This window comes from Eurosta solidaginis, chromosome 5 (genome assembly GCF_040869045.1).
Source record: "Eurosta solidaginis isolate ZX-2024a chromosome 5, ASM4086904v1, whole genome shotgun sequence".
In the NCBI taxonomy this organism is placed as follows: Eukaryota; Metazoa; Arthropoda; class Insecta; order Diptera; family Tephritidae; genus Eurosta; species Eurosta solidaginis.
The window spans coordinates 23,223,764-23,229,763 of NC_090323.1; positions in this window are offsets into that span (position 1 = coordinate 23,223,764).

The following is a 6,000-nucleotide window of genomic DNA, read 5'->3' on the forward strand; positions in this document are numbered from 1 at the left end:
GTTTAGCGATTCGAACGTTAACAGAATGTGCATAAATACCAGAAAGAGATGCGTAAAAAAGTTTTTATATATTTGGACGAATAATACCAAAGCTAGTTACAAAAAGTTGACGCAACTCACAGGACTATCTTATGACACAAGAACGGGTTTGCACTTCAAAGAAGGCTTAGTGAAGGACAAGCCAAGGAATGGTCGCCAAAAGAGATCAGCAGACGAACAGTTGGAGAAAAATATGCTATCCCTAATTAGGAAAAACCGATCCAGGGCAACGAGAGATATTGCCAAAATAGCTAAAACCAAACATGTGCAAGTCACACGAATCAAGCAGGGAAGTGCTTTTAAGCATGCAACAAGAAAAAAGTTCCAAACGAAGTGCAAAACAGATGTCAAAAAGCATATTCCTAGCACGTCAGCTCTATGAGCCCAATTTGCCAAAAAAATTTCCATAATAACAGGACGACGCAACGTACTCGAAAATTGACTTGACAAGTTTGCCAGGTATCCAGTTCTACTGCTTGTAGGTTGGTGAGCACATTCCTGTTTCGGAAAAAGAACACCTAAATAGAAAAGTTTAGCAGAAAGGTTCTGACTGACTCTAACCATTGTAAATTACATCTACATAAATGGGATAGCGTAGGGTCTACAGTAGAATTTTTGAGACAGGATCGAGAATTTAAAAATTCGTTTGGGAAAAATCCTTTTCAGTACTGTGAATAGCGTAAAACGAAGCAGCGTAATGTAAAGAAGGAATAGAAGTGCTGCCATGACTCTGTTATAACAAACGACCCCATTGAACTAATGAGCAATTCAAATATTTATTCGCATTGATCAGATGATGAAGAACACTTTTATATTGAAATATTTTAGGACTTATTTATGTATATAAATTATCTCACACATACTACCGTTATGTAGTTATACTGAGCACTGTAGTAATAGTAGTAGAAGAGTGGTCAAATGCTGGATTTTAAACAATTTTTATAAAACACATATTGCATCTGTACATAATTTTATTTATTTTTCATGAAATCGGAGTAAAAATAAGTTTATATTTTTTCACTTAATGTATGAAATATTTACACTTATGTTTTTTATGAAAAAACTGAATAAAACTCAAGAAAGTTACCTTAAATTTTTATTTTTTTTCTTAGACTTAGCAAATTTTTTGTTTGGCTTTTATTAGGTTGTTTTCGGTCAATCTAGCTTTCTTTTCTGGAAAAGTTCTGGCAACACTTCACCGAACGAACGAACATCCTTCAACGCTGACCAATATCGGTCGGTAAAAATGATACACAACCAAAGCATACTTCTTCGCACTCTTAGGCTCGAAGATACAAAAAGAAACCTGTTGCTGGCACTGCAAAGTTCTTCTAGAATTCGAGTTAGGGAATAAGATAAATTGGATGAAGTATTTCTTGAAAAAAATTTACCAGTGGTACAACTAAAAAAATGTACCAAAGTTGTTACAAAATTTACCAAACTGGCAACCGAGCATCCACCACATCTCTTCATCCTTCCTCATCAGTTTCTACCATGAAGCGACAATTTGTGGCGCATGCGTTCTCAAACATCATTTGAGTCACGTTTTTTTTTCTTTGAGTGTTTTATTTGTTTGTATTTGGTTTACCTCTTTGTCGTCTCAATTGACGCGGTCAAAAGACCAATTATATTTTCGGCTTAAAATTTCAGGTAGTTTGAGTTACTTAATATGCCAAATAGCTTTTGTGTTGTAGTAATTATTTATGTTGAGTTTTGCTGTGCTTGACATGCAAAATGCAACATTGTTGGAAATTTAAAGTAACAAAAATGCAAGCAATTTACAATATTAGATTAGTACATGTTTGTATGTGGGTTAATGGGCAATAAGGGCACAATATTTGCTAGTGGAATATTTAAGTTGCTTCTAAATAATTTATTATCAAGAAAGAGAAGACATTTATTAAGCTGTAATGGAGAATTTTCGTTATTTTGCGCAGAAATAGTAAGACAAATTTATGCACTAAAAGTTTGAGTGTAAATATTTGGCTAACCCTGGACCACCATCACCACAAAAAGGTTTCTTACACTGACGGAGTTCAACATGTGGACATCTATTGAATATGATCACGCAGCGATATAAGATGATATGACAAATGGAAACTGAAAACTGATCTCATATCTGGGAGGGGGGAGGAGGGTACTATATCACATCAGTTTTTGATTTCCAGCGATTGTTATTTAAATCTATTGTGCTTGACCTTCGAGCCTACGGGTATGTGTAGCCTTTTAACCTTTTTAGGTATTTTGCTCCAAATTAAGAGGGGACTAAGAGTCGCGCTATCTAGATGGAAGAGTCCCTCCTTTGCCAGAGCGACGCATTTGCAGAAACTATAAACAGCCGTTAACAAATTGATAAGACGCTGATAACAAATCGATAAATTTTTTATACTGATTCGATATCTTTCTGATAGATTATCGGGAACTATTCGCTAAAAAGCCGATAACAACCGCTAATAAGCCATTAAAAGACTGGTACCACTCCCATAACAAATCTATAACTTGTCGATAGCAAATTGATACAGTTTTGATAACATATCGGTAAAATTTTGTTAAGAAATCTATAACTTTTTGATTAAAAACTGATAAAAATCGATAGTTTTTCAATAACACGCCAATAAAAAGTATGTGATAAGAAATCGATATGTTTCCATTATCAAAGGGATAACTTTTGATAACAAATCGATATATTTTCGATAAATTATCGATATTTTTTCTATAAAGAAACGACAAATTTTCTATAGTACATCGGTAACGCTTTTGATGATAAATCGATAACTTCTTGGACACAAAAATCGAAAAATTTTCGATAATAAATAGATAGATTTTTCATAACACGCCAATAACAACTTAATAATACTCTAATAACAAATTTATAACTTTTCTATACTGATTCGATAACTTTTTGATAGAATATCGATAACTCTCCGCTAAATAATCCACAACTTTCCGATACCATGTCGATGAGAGATCGGTTATTCGTTTAATAACTTTTTTTATCGATAGAAAAGTCATAAATTATCGATAACTAATTGATATCACTTCATACACTTATGTGTTATAAGAAACCGAAAACTGGTCGAGAAGAAATGGCTAACACGTCTCTAATCCTTCAATAACAAACTGTTATCGCTTCGATGACAAACATGTAACACGCCGTCCGGTCCGCTACGCTCTGTTCCCTCACTTTGATTTCCTCTCCTTGTCTTTTCTTGCATTGCCTTGTCTTGATTTGCTGTCTGATTTCGTTCATATCAACTCTATCACTTACTTACATTGTTCACACATTACGCTGCAGTGTAGTGACTACACTTACGCTGACATTCTGTATTCCCCAAAAAAAGCCGAACATTCCCACAAACTACGCCTACACTTAACCACTTACCACTTCCAAAGACTACGCTTACCGTGAGAAAGGTTGTTTACACATCAAATTGGGGAGGAAGGATAGGAGCATAGAAAGAAAATGGTATGACAAATTATTTAATCAGTATGTTAAATATTAGCAAAATTAATCGACAATCGCAAAATTTTGCATGTAAATAGAAATATTGATTGATTGACTTTTACTCGAATTTCTCATAAAATTATTTGCACATAATTAATAATTTATAAAGCTTTGTTGTGAACCTCAAAGCAATTTAATACACAAAATATTGATAAATAACAAAAAAATTTACATAATACATTAAAATAAGTGCAAAGGTCTATTTAAATGAAAGCATCCGTGTTTATATAATAAAAATAATAAACAAAACAAAATGATTTGAGCTTCAAAACAAAAACACTCAAGCGCATACAAATGCAATTTCACTCATAAACAAATGAGCCATAAAAAGAAAGCAACAAAGCACAAAGTGGGAACAGAGCACAACGCGAGAAAACAAACACTCAAAATAGCGGCCGATTTTGTGCTCAAAACAAACGAAAATGTTGCTTATACGCCATGTGCGCTAACAAAAGCTAGTCATCTCGCTCTATCACCGATGCGAAGCACGAGCGACGAATGCCGCTCAAGATAGTGTAACCGGAGGAAGAGCAAACATAAAAGGGAAAAAATCAATTAAAATGCACTTGAGCGCCTTTACATACACATACATATATATGCATGTGTATGTATGTGGAAGCAAGAAGCGAATATGAAATCAAAAAGTAAGCCGTTTAACGGCCAGACAGCTCGCGATGAATTACAAAGCAGGTGGATGAGTGCATGAGTGGCTGGTGGGTGGATGGTTGGGAAAGTGGTGGTGCAATGCAATGTGCAATACTTGAGTAGACTAAAGACACCATAAACAACCGCAAAAGCTACCTGACTATAGATATGCAAACAACAAAAACAAAGTACGGCTTAGGGAGCGAGAATGTAATACAAAAGCCGTCTGGCTACCACCAACTTCCATTGTGCTGCTTGAACTGCAATCGCCTACCAAATTTAAGTGATATCGTGAAAATTTTTACAAATGAAATGCGCTGAAACAACATATTTTCAATGAATTTCCACATTTTTGTTTTGTTTAAACCCTCAGCCATTTAGAGAATATAAAGAATTCCGATGCCGAAAACAAACTGAAAAGTAGTCTGCTTAAACTAAAGTCCTACAATGGCAACATCGCCAAAAAATAAATAAATGTAAGGCGCAAAAACCTCCGAAGAGATTTTGAGCCAAACTTTTCTTTCAATTTGCGTCGTGCTCCTTTTTTTAGAATTTCCTACAAATTGGCGGCACGGGGCCTACTTGTAACGGCATCTACAAGGCACTGAGAAGCTTTTCATGGCAGAAATACACTCGGAGTGCTTGCCGAACACTGCCGAGGGGCGACCCTGTTTAGACAAATTTTCTTCTAATTGAAAAAAAACTTGTTTCTAAAATTTTCATGTTGCTTGGCCCGGAGCGTGAACCCAGGATCTTCTGTGTGGTAGGCGGAGCACGATACCATCACACCACGGCGGCCGCCCTCACGAAAACCTTCCATATAAATAAGAGAATGCGACTTTTGCGATGTAAACCACCAGATAAATAAATGAGAGCTTGCACGAGACTTTCAGCTGGGATTTCCCTTTATCTTATCATGATCATGGCAAACGTTTGAAGAACTTTGAATTAAGGGCTTATACTTGGAATGTGCGGTGCCCTTACAATACAAGTTGCCGCTACTCGGCTAGCTGATGTGCTTGTGAATGCAGAGGCTAACATCGCCTCTCTACTGGAAATGCGGTAAACGAAACAACGCTGATAGACTATCGGGCTTGGCGCCATCTAGTGGAATGAGCAGAAATAATAGTAAGATTTCGCCGCAAAGTACTGTCGTGTACGCCCAGGAACGAACAACTCACCGCGAATCACATCAAGACGAGATTGTTGTTTGCACCAATAGATGAGATGACCGACGCGAATAAGAACTCCTTTTGCTCCTAGCTCAAGGAACTGTGTAGCGCTGATTTTTTAAGAGATTGCCAGTGCAATTTATAGCGTCTTCACTTCAATTGTAAGCCTCATCTACCCGCTTGAAATCCTGCTTATTTAGTAGGCGAGATTCCTGTTACCTATGTTCCTCACGGAGAGAGGGAATTGGATGACCTAGAAGATTCAACGTAGTCATTTCAAATCGTTCCCAAGATGATCGGGCTAGTACTATGATGGTGCTTTAAACAGGAAGGTACCGGATGAGTAGCTCAAAAAGGACTATCAACATCAATAAAACCTTGGGAGAGTCCCGTTATCTACAAGAAGAAGAAGAAGGACACCTTTTGTAATTCCACTTTCAGTAGCCGCACAAGTATTGTCACGCCTCTCCGATGCACTTCATTCATCAACATCAAGCATTTCATTCATCACACACTTACCTATCCAAGATGTATAAACTTCTCCAATTGTTCATCATAGCTCTTACTTAAGTACACATATTTGCTCCTAAAGGGCGGTCAAACGCCTTCGAAGTGGTAGGTTTGCACCGTAATTCCGTG